The sequence below is a fragment of the Marmota monax genome, unplaced genomic scaffold (assembly GCF_021218885.2).
Source record: "Marmota monax isolate L192 unplaced genomic scaffold, Marmota_monax_Labrador192_F-V1.1 WCK01_AAM20220418_F8-fsc00016, whole genome shotgun sequence".
Classification (NCBI taxonomy): domain Eukaryota; kingdom Metazoa; phylum Chordata; class Mammalia; order Rodentia; family Sciuridae; genus Marmota; species Marmota monax.
In genome coordinates, this window is record NW_026695209.1 from 11,644,177 (window position 1) to 11,656,226 (window position 12,050).

At 32.7% G+C, this 12,050-nt stretch overlaps 1 long non-coding RNA gene across 1 annotated transcript in view; it reads right to left on the bottom strand.

The window, feature by feature from the left end:
* The window catches only part of LOC124083803 (uncharacterized), a 290,521-nt gene that overhangs the window by 63,290 nt on the left and 215,181 nt on the right, over positions 1-12,050 (bottom strand). Inside the window, exon 8 of the long non-coding RNA XR_009225524.1 lies at positions 6,036-6,096. This is a non-coding gene — a long non-coding RNA (uncharacterized LOC124083803). The remainder of the gene's footprint in view (positions 1-6,035; positions 6,097-12,050) is intronic.

The following is a 12,050-nucleotide window of genomic DNA, read 5'->3' on the forward strand; positions in this document are numbered from 1 at the left end:
GCTAAAGTAAAGTTGACCTAAAAAAAGAAAATTTGAAGATGTCCACATTAAAACCCATGTTCAAAAGACAAACACGCATTAGTCAAATGACCCTCTATCAGATATGTGAAAATGTTATGCCAATGACATATCCTATAAAATTTAAATATCTGGAAAAATATATCCATTTGTTAACCTTTAATAAGATGATAACTGTTTTAAAGTCCCGAATTTAGGTTGAATTTATTAGTTTTTGTAGACTTCTGCCAGTCTTTGCTCAAAATGAACCATAATTTACCCCGACCAACAATGTTTGTGCGGTACCTCATATCATGCTGTTGAAAGTTAAAAAATGAACCATAATTTACCCCACAATTGTTCTTTTATGGTGTGTTTTAGTCAAGAAGCATGTGCACAAGGCTGTTCCTCTATATTTGCACAGGATATTTGGGAATACTTCCTTTACTGAACTTCTTCTGGCATAATTATACACCCCTAGGCTTTCAGTGTATATCAGCCTTATGATTCAGTGAATTAAAGATTGAATTAAATGCACTGAATTAAACAATGAAAAGCACTATTTTTGAGACCTTACCATATATCGAGCACACTGATGAGGGCTGGAGCAGAGGCTCTGGCTGCTGGATCCATGTTAGGCTCACTTGGGGACATTATTCTTTATATACCATGAATATTGGGTATGATGCTCTCAAAAAAACCTACCTAATATATCAATACTAATTTAAATTGTATTTGCAGAAACCTGCTGTTTTGTAACAGGAACCATCTCAACATTTAAAGCAAAAATGATTATTTACACCTGCCTCATGAACTAGAATTGATTTTTTTTTTAATTTCCTAAGAGAAAAAGAATCTCTTGACAGTAAACAAGTCCATTGAGAATATTATTTGGCTCATCAATAGTTAACAAATCAATGCAACCATAGTACATTCCACCTAGTTTCCTTAATTATAGAAATGACCAAAATAATCTATCAACCACTGAGTTCCAAGACTTTGTTGTCATTGACTATTGTCCTGAGGGGGCTCTGACCTAAGAAACAGATTTGGATTTGGCTGGTGGAAGAAGATGCAAGACACAGTTAGGATAGTAGACATGCTTTATTCAATAGTGCCCCTGGACATTAGCCAACCCGAGTTTCAGCTTCAGTCCCCAGCCAGTTCCATTTTAGCCCTTCCCCTCTCAGCCCATTTCCTTCGTCCCTTTATATATGCAGGCCAAACAAAGGAGTCACATTGCCAACAGGTTACATCATTGGACACATGCTCACAAGTTAATGTTTATGACCTTGAAAACATATCTTGCCTTGACTAACCACAACATAGTGGGTTCCCGGCCCTGGCTACACTAAAAACATAACATAGCCCACCAGAAGGAAGCCTAACTATAGCTATTTGGGGGCCTGCCCGACCAACAATGTTTGTGCAGTAACCTCATATCATGCTGTTGAAAGTTAATACACCTTGACATTTGGAAAAAGATGATAGAGATCAAGTTGTTAAAAATTTAAAAGAAAAATTGTCAAGTCTTAACATTAGGTTCAAAACTTTTAACTGTAAGACATGTCAAGGAAAATCTGTCTTGGTTTCTGTTTATCTCATGAAGACAAGGTGAAAGGTTCCAATCTCTATTTGAGCCAAGTTTTATGAGAGAGCTGATAAACTGATTCATTCCAGTATGAATCTCTCCACCCTGGGTCTTCCATGACATCCTCATGACAATTTCTAACCAGTTCAGCTCTACTTTTCGAGCTTAATAACCAAGTATACAATTATATGCTTTAAAAAAACACTCAAAACTACATACTTATAAATACTTCCATATCAGTATCTCAGGAAAAAATCATAATGATATATGCTTGGAGGTAAATTATTTAGTGTGATGTATATACAACCAATTTTGTTTCAAGTTGGAATGATCTATTAGTATCAAACATTTACAATTCACTGTGTCTCTTAAATTTCTACTCAGAACTCAAACCACTGTCTATTTTAGTTCAGATTTGAGGGCATTAAGTCTCAGATTATTAATTAGTTCTTACTACAGTTCTGAATAAGAACCTGATATTTCAGGTCTCAACATCCAAAAAACACAGTTTAGAATAGTTCATATCTAAGTCACACATACAGATTCCATTGCTATGATAATCCCTTAATACAAAACTTCAATGGCTTCTGTAAGTTATCAAACTAAACAACATCTCCTGGATCTTATCCATCTAGGAAACAATAAGCTTCTGCTTATTTTTTTTTTTTTAATATTGATCAGCCAACTTTGGTTGGATACTCATCAATATCGGGAAGTAGTTCAAATAAGAAGAAGTCATAATACATAGTAAGTAAGTGTAAATAGATTCAGGGGAATTGGTACAAATGTGGCTAACAAATTGATAAAAGAGAAACTTGGTATAATGTTGTGAAGAAAAGTGAACGACATGTTGAGAAGTTTGGGCTTTTTATTCTAAACAATGCAAAGTCATTAAAGCTTTGGAATCAATGATTATCATGATTATATATAAATTTTATGAAGAACTCAGGTGGCACAGTGGGTGACAGACAAGAATAAGGAATAAGGAATCTATAAATCATTAGGGGCTTATAGAAAAACTATGGAGCATATTTTGTACTTTTGAAAGTAAAAGAATACATATAGAGGTAAAGAGAGTTTTGGGATAGATGTAAATTCCTAATCAATAGAACCTTAATAAAGCTTTGTTAAGGACAGGACAAAGCATATAAAATTTAAATTTTATGTAGCATATAAAATTACAATTTTAATTCAATAAAGATTACTTATTAAGAGCTCATTTCTACTAGAAAGTAATATCAGACATCAACCAGGATAGGAAATGCAGGAGGAGCAGGTTGGCAATAAAGACTGAGCTAATAAAGGTTTGGGTGTCTTTAAGTCATCAAATAAAAGTTCTACTAAAACCAATTGGAGATACTGAGTTTTGGAAGAGCTCAAAAAATGATTAAAATCTCTTCAGTTTGCTGGTGAAAGGTTCTATCTATCTTAGGGAAATAGAATTTTAGTACAGTTGATTTTCAATAAAGGTTTGATATGTGGCTGAATAAATGCTGTATCTCAAATTCTGGCAGAAATTCTTCATGCCTTTTATAAACTAGAGCAAATTTTTTAAAATAAGAGGGAGGGGTGAACATAGTAACTCATCTGACAAGAAAATGATTATTATATTTTACATTTGAGAAGTTAAAGTCACAAAAGAATTGAGAAGGAAATCTGAAGGGACAACCATTCTGGATGAAAGAAAAGTAGAAGATGGTGAGAACAGCTTTGGAAAAGAACAAGAACACCAAACGCTTCCTTCTAAGACAGGAAAAATATTTCTAAAGCTGAGATTCATGAGAGTGGAAATGCCATATCTGAACAGATACCTAATTCTTATCTCTGGCCCTAATCTTTCCTCATACTACAGTTGATCTTCTACACTCCCAAAATATTCATCTTCTTATATAAAATTACTCATATAAATCACCAACTTTTATTTTGTGACTTATACCAAGTATATAAATCCAAATTAATCACTTGGGTATTGAAAGAATTTGCAAAAACTACCCTCATCTGTGTCTATTAGATAAATTATAAGAATAAAGAATTTGGATAATATAATAATTTATGCTTAATTAATGGAACTATCTTCAAAGTAGGACATGACATGAACCACATATTGTTTTTGAATGTTATATTCAAATCCTATTTGAACAATCCAAAATACACTTAGAAATAAAAATCAGAAATAAAAAAGGAAAATAAGAAATAGAGTAGGTACTAAGCAGAATTAATAAATGAGAAAAAATAGCAAGCAAGCAAATAATTTCACTTTATAGTTTTTTAAAGAATCAATAAAATATGCAAATTGCTGACCTACATAATAAATGAAAATAAGGAAAAATGCATAAAAATTAGAAATTATAGGAAGTTTACTAAACATTCAGCAATTATTTTATAAACCACAAGACTGTTATTTATAAGTATATGCTAGTAAAAGCTTAATAAAATTGGCAATGTAGTACTTCAGAAAATGTCATAATGAAAATTAACTAAATATTTAAGTAGAACTTCTACAAATTTCAAAGAAAAATTAGTAAAATTATTTAAAATTTTTTAAAATATCACCTTTGAAATTAATTATAGACCCTAATTATTTTGCTAGTAAGATTTTTTCCAAAATAGTCACTCCACATACATTTGCAAAGTTTCCAATGTGAATATCACCTTCTTAAATACCAAAAAAATAAGTACTAAAATAAAGTGAGCAAGAAAATATACTATATGTCATTCTCACTTTGGAACACCTTTCAAAACTTCAAGTAGATAAAAATGAATTCAATTAAAGTATGTAATAAAAGACCAGCTATGCAAGGGTAACATACTACTAGCAAATCAATTGATCAAAGATAAAAACCAAATCATAAGAGTAAAATGTATGTATTTATATAGTTCAAGATTTCTAGAACATCCACAGGCATATCTGATAATTTATTTTACAAAGAACAGGGTAACAGAAAAAGAGTAAGAATCATACAAATAGTCAATGCAATACTTAAATGACAATCATCTAAGTCATTCCTAATAATTAGGAAGAAAAAAGATTTATTCACAGTTATTTTATGTTGATCTGAAAGCCATCGTCAAGGCAATAAGTACTGAACTCAAAGTTTAAAATCATGAGAATGAAAAGGAAAAGATAAAATAGTCTCTAAAATTTTTTATTGGCAAATAATAGGGTTTTCTACCCAGAACCACAAAAGAACCATCTGAAGAATAACCAAAATTAATAAAAACCTAAATGAAATGTTAGGATTAAAAAATTGCACAAATTAGTATTATTTTTCTGATTTCACACAAAAAACGATTTGAATGTAATAAATAATTTTGCAATATCTAACATTCATGGGCTAGGCCCTGTTATAAGCACTTTACCCATATCAATTCAGTTAATCCTCAAGGCAACCTGCCTGTCAGCCAGGTATGCCTTATTAGCTCTTGCAGATGAGAAAGGAAAGGCAAAGGACTTGGCCAAAGTCATACAGAAAACAAGTGGCAGCCAACTGCATAGTTAGTGTGAGACAGAGGAGGTGAACACACATTTTATATCATCTTCAATCTAATTTCTTAAATTCCTATACTAGACTGTGTTTTTTATGTTGAAAATATTCAGCAATATATATATGTATATAAAGGGTTAACTAGTTATGCCAAGTTTGGAGAATAATAATTATTTTATTCCTGTTTTTATCCATTCATTATGAACATGATAAGTAATAAGAAAAATGTAATAAATGTAATTTGGAAGCTCTTTGCTTGGGTCATGAACTTATAGAAAAATCAGTATGTTAGATACTTCCCTATTATTCAACAGCATTAAAGGACTTCACATCCATTTTGTTGATACTGGGACTGTCACAAATTTAAGCAGGAAGTTTCAAGGGTGATAGTACTCAGTTACTGCCAAGTGATTATACACAAGAATAAAAATGATTTAGCCGTTTCTACCTCAAAACTGAAGAAAGAAACTCTTATTGAAGATGATTTCCAAAGTAAAATTGGATCAGTTTACCAAAATATGAAGTGTATGAGTGTACTGAATTTGATAACATTTAAAACATAGATAATTACATATCTGTTAAAGCCCATCAGATAGGATTTTATAATTTTCGTATAAGAAAAAAAAAGTCACACAATTATCTGTGAGAGAACTTTATATGTAAATTTTTACATATAATCCTTCCTACAAAATGCTTGCTAAATATATTTGCTGGTAGCAGATAAGTTAATTTTGTCACACATCAGAGGAAAGTGATAAACAGTTCACAGAATTACATGTGATAGATTCACATTTTAGGGTAATAATTTAATAAGTAAAAAGAAAATCTAGCGATTCCAATTTTTCTTATAAACAGAACTGAAGCATAAATGAATACCAGTAATTCAGTTTTCTTGTTTCAGTTCTCAGAAAGATGTATTAACTACTAATAAATAGGGTGAAATTATAAGTAGTTCCACTCACCATTTGGAAAGAATGCTTGGAATTTCATGTGGACTATTATCCCAGTAAAATTCCTGAAGATCTAAAATATGAGTATGATTGAAGGGGATTAATAAAACATACTTTATATTCGATTTTGCAATATGTTAATCCCATATGATCTTTATCTTATACTTATTTCAGACTTTCATGAACGTACATTCAGACTCATGATTTTCATTTAATACAAATATCATCTAAACTCAGGAAGTAACATATCTTCTATTTATTCACACACTACCTTTAGTGCTAGAAGCTCCCCTCCAGGTGCCTGCCCTCAACCTCAACCCTGACCTGCAGGAACCACCCTGTGCAGTTAAAAGAAATAATCCACTCTGAACTCTGACTGATACTTCCCTTAAACCAAATCAAGAAACTGCACCACCAGGTTCTTATTTTTTAATGGTACTTGGAAAACATTTGTGGGAAAATTGCTTTATAATATTTCCATGTGATATGAGGGGATTTATATCCTAAAATTGTTTCAGTCCACATACTAGGGAACCTAATTTATAAGTTTAGCAATTATATAACCTGTGGAAGTGTATTTATTCGCATGTAATGATGTTTATTTCATATTATAATAATAGTATAAGTGCCAAATGCCTTTATAAAACCATTTTTTAAAAATCCTAATTTTTTTTAAAAGATGAGGAAAATGAAGTTCAAGGAAAGAGATATGAGGCGGCTAAGATTTTAGCTTAGAAGCAGTTCTATGACCAGATTCAAAGTCTCAGGCTTCAGCTCTTGCTTTTAAAGCACAGTGTGGAAGTTCTGATTCTTACCAGGCATTGACTGGAGCACTGGGGATTCAGCAGGAAACAAGATATAAAGAGCCTGGTTTCATGAAGCTTAATTCTAATGAACTTGGTTCGTGAAAATATTGAATATATTTTTCATCAGTATAATTAATATGCATGATAATTTAACCAAGACACCAAGATTTCGGAATGCAATTGTAGGATGAGGCAAGCCTGGTTTCCAATGACTCTCCTTTCTTTAACACACATTTGGCCCACAAAGTGCTAAATTAACATTTAAATATCTTTGACCTATAGATGAACATTTTGTGCAAAGATGAAACTTTCAAAAATTGAAAGAAACAAATATTTTTCCACTGAATGCTTTAAAAGGACTCTTATATTTGCTTATTGATTTGAATCTGTGTCAACTTCCAGGCTCAGTGTGAAGCTTAGGAACATGCTGTAGAGATTAAAAGTTCACATGTACAAATGAGTAAATAGATTCCACATGGAAGAACAAAATGAAGACTTTGAGATAGACCCATTCTGCAAATCATTTCTTAACTACTGTTCCACATTTGGCAGAGTTTGCAAAATGCAATGAGATGGTTTAAAATTAAAAGATTGAATTTCTGTACTACTAGAACATATTTCTTTCCTCATTTTTATACCTCCTACCAAATAAGATATAACTACATTGTTCTTTAGTTGCATTACATTCATGACTTTGGAAATATCATTTTAGAATGATTTTCACATCAGGCAATTGGGATGTTTTCTTCATTATAAAAATATGAGCTGAAGTCTTGAAGACTAAAGCCCAAAACAATGCACTAAACATAAGGCTAGATTGCCAAGTCCTGTATAAAATTACAGTTTTGTCTATAATTATAATGATTATAATAAAGACATGTAGAATGTTACTAAGTACAATGTGATTATGGTTAGATTTCTTGTGAGAGGTGGTCCAAAGTTTGTGAATTTTGGTATTGTCTCAATAAAATTAGGTATGCCTCTGTTTTAGCAGTCAATTTCCAGATTCTCTATAAACTCTCTGAGTATGACATTCAGCAAACTGAATTTGTGACTAGATTTTACCAAGAAGAGTCAGTTTTTAGACTAGATCCATCAGGGAAAGCCTATTGTTCCTTCATCAGAAAGAGGTAATTAACTCAGCACCTGACCCATGGTCACATACTGGTTATCCACAGAACTAAATCTGGTGAATGTCCCTTAACTAATGAAATTAATTAAGAATCTTTTCTGTGTCATAGTTAAATTAGAAAGTGTTTCATTCTTTTCATCTCATATACGTGGGACATAAAAGCATTTTTGGCAGATGTCATAAAAATGCAAACATATATTTATACTCATTGTTAAATGTTACTATGCATATATATATTTTGCTATAGGAGACATTCATTAGAAATGTTTGAACTTGAAATATATGTCTTCTGCTTCTAGTGATCAACTTCATTATATAAAGACACTATCTGTATCATCTTCTCAAAATTATGACATTAAGAAATCATAACTAATCATATCACCAAGATTTGTAACCATTGTCTTTAGTCACGTTTATCCTACTTCATTGGAAAAAATTTTGTCCAGTAGATGAGACATACTACAGGTTTTTATCAACTACCTACTACATCTAGAATCAAATTTAATCCATTCTAAAGAAACACTCAGAGCATATTGTCTTATGATCCTGTTTCTAATCACTGCAATTATATAAATCTTGGTTGTGAGATTTGGGTTTTTAAAAAATATCAAATATTGATATGTCCCTTTCTTATTCTATTTTTTAACTTTACAATTTTACTCTGATTCATTTCCATGAAATGTCAAACATGGTCTTTTAATAGTGTGTGTGTGTGTGTGTGTGTATGTGTGTATGTGTGTGTGTGTGTGAGAGAGAGAGAAATACTGGGGATTGAAGCCAAGGTGTTCTACCATTGAGGTCTACCCTCAGCCCTTTTTATTTTTCATTTTATTTTGAGATAGGGTCTCACTAAATTGCCCAGGCTGGCCGAGAACTTGTGATCCTCCTGCCTCAAACTTCCCAAGTCACTGGGATTACAAGCATGCTCCAACAGTGCCCAGCATCTTTTCATAGTTTTATTTTACTTGTTGCTTGGAATTCAGGGGTCAAATAAAACACAAATGATAGAAACATTATTTAACTCTCATTCATTTCAAATAAGGCATTATCAAGAAATCAAATGCTCCTGATATAAACAAGCCGTTTTGGTGAGGAATATATTTCCATAAACTTGCCAGTTATCATATTTTAAACAGTTTTCTAAGCTGTTTTCACAATGTATTTGCTATTCTGGGGTTAAAAGAAAGGACAAAGAAGAAAAAAACTAATGGGGGAAGAAAACTCTAATAATGATGATAAAAGAATTTACCACATGTCCATTGTGAGTCATTGAAGAGTTTAAACAGGGGCGGGGGCATGACTTGATTTACCTCCTTATGACATTATACTGGCTGCTCAGTGGAGAACAGATGGAAGAGTGGGAATTGGGCAACTCTAGAGAGGGAGAAAAGTTGAAAGGCTACAGTTGTGGTCCAGGCATAACATACTGGTACATTCAATTAGGATGGAGGGAAGCTGAAGCAACCCAGATGTCTGAAAAATGAACTGTGGAAAAGAAAATAAAGGACAGCTTACTTTGGTGAGCTTGCTGTCTTCTCGTCCTTTTAAATGTAATTTTTCTGCAGGTTACTGTGCCTATTTTTTCTCTTCCTCCTCTCACCATTTGACTTTGAGTCTACCAATATTCTATTTCTTAAGCGCTGATGACCAACACATCTGTATCTCCAATTCAGTAAATACATCCAGTGCCATATTCTGACCTCTAGGCCCAATATTCAAAGACCTACTTGGTACCTCCACTTGGCCAGCATATGTAAACTTCAAACAAAATGCATCTTAACATTGAACACTAAATACTCCTTACATTTTTCTCCAAAAGCTCCTTTTTATTCCTATTGTTGAATAGCTTCAGCATTCACCCACTAACTTAAAACAGATGCCTGGGTATTAACCTATACTAATTTGCATTTTCCACTTTGACCAAATTTGACATTGATCCAGACTTGTCAATATTATTTTGTTCATATCCTACATCAACTTATTTCCTCTCTTTTCCACTCCTCTCTTTGCCTCTCCATCCCTGCCACTCTGGCTTTATTTCATGTCTCAGTGTAACCCAAATAAATCATTTAATGCCTCTTATTGTGCAATCCCTATTTGTGCTTCGTATTGCTGCCAAAAGTCTCTTTCTAAAATGTACAGCTCAGTTGCTCTCCTGCTGAAAACCCTTTAAAAGTTCTCCACTGCCATGGTCTGCAGCATGGGATTTCTGTGGTGTCCAAAATCTGGCCTGTTCTTGCACCTGATCTTGGCTCATCTCTCTCATCACAATCTATTTACAAGCTTTAGCCATAGCATGTACCAGAAAACTTGCTTCATGTCTTTCTCTCCTCTCAATGGCTTCATGTCAGAAATATATCCCCTTCTCTGTCCATGAAAAATTCTATTCCTGTACATCCAGTTTCTGACGGAGTTTCCTCTGATAAAGAAATATTCCCAAGACTAGCAGGAGGCATTCTTTTTGGTAATTTTACTGTGTTGTACAATGTTTTCACACAACAATGTAAACACAAGAGACTTCATCAATCTCACACCTCTAACCTCAGCATGCTGCTCTTTTCTTGATAACCCCACAACATGGTCAGAGATTCAATACATTATTGATGATAGTCTAGAATGAATAGAGGAAAACCATGAATTAATGAATAAATGATTTATCCCAAAGTCCTACTAAAAACACTTACACAACCAAATAATTGTTAAAAATCCTCTTCCCATTTTAAAGTAAAGCCCACTAAAAACAACACAGCTATGTTATATACATGGTCTTGTATATGAAGAACAAAGTGTCAACACAGGGCAAATCTATTAGGCTAACTATTGAAAGACATAAGCCATTTTATGGACTTTGGCTAGAGGTAAACTTACAAAACAATTCCAAGTTAAAACTCTAAGCTTCAGAATTTAGGGAGAAGGAAAGCAACAAATGTTAGCTGCATACTCAACTTAAATTCAGTTGGCAGTATTTCTTGATATAGCTTAAAGATGTCATATCTCATCACCAAAACTCACCATCAACAAAGCATATGAATAGCTTCAGGTCATCTGCAAATAGTGATTTAAAAAAAAATATGTAATATTATTCATGTAGTTGCATTAGAACTACTCTTATCCAGTGGTACAGATGAAAATGATTTTCTCTGGAAACCTAGATTCTTTTATTATTTTTCCATATTGCCTAGAAAAATAATTCTCATACTAGTGCATATGAGGAATCTCAGACCATAAAATATGCCCAGACATATCTAAATCAGAAAGCCATCACACTCTAGCTGTGAGATTTAGATTTGATGATCTTACTCTGTTTATTTTGATATTGCTACAATAATTACCTTTAGGCCTTTTAGTTTTTAAAAGGCATAGCAGAACCAGGTGCTGTGACACACGCCTATAATCCCAGAGGCTTGGGAAGCTGAGGCAAGAGGATTTTTGAGTTCAAAGCCAGCCTCAGCCAAAGCAAGAAGCTAAGCAACTCAGTGAGACCCCGTCTCTAAATAAAATAGGGCTGGGGATATGGCTCAGTGGTTGAGCACCCCTGAGTTCAGTCCCCAGTAAACACCCTAAAAAAGTCTCATAGCAGTATATTAACTCATGTTCTTGTGAGATTCAAGTAATACACATGCATTAAAATAAAAGTATTTTCTTCTTCACTTTTCCCCAATTTCAATTGTTTCCCAGAAGTAAGTATTTACTATACATTATTGAACTATGGGACACATTTATATGCATGATATTTAACATATATATGACATTAAATATATTACTTTAGGTATTACATATCCTCTTCATAATGAAACTTAGAGACATTGTTGATAGAAATATAAACTGTGAAGAAAATTGTTGAAGGCAATTTTAAAATTTAAATTTTAACTAACAATTCACTTCTGCAAAAGGCAGCATAACCAGTGATGTTTATTATAGGGCTATTTGTGATTTAAGTGAAACTATTCTAAATGTAGTATACTTACATCCCTATAAGTTATTTTATATTTTTTCCTATGGAAGTATTAATTCAGCTTTATTCCCAAGCTTACTTCCTAAGAATAAGTAGAGTGAGACCATGTTTGTAATGGTAATTTTTTCAGTGGC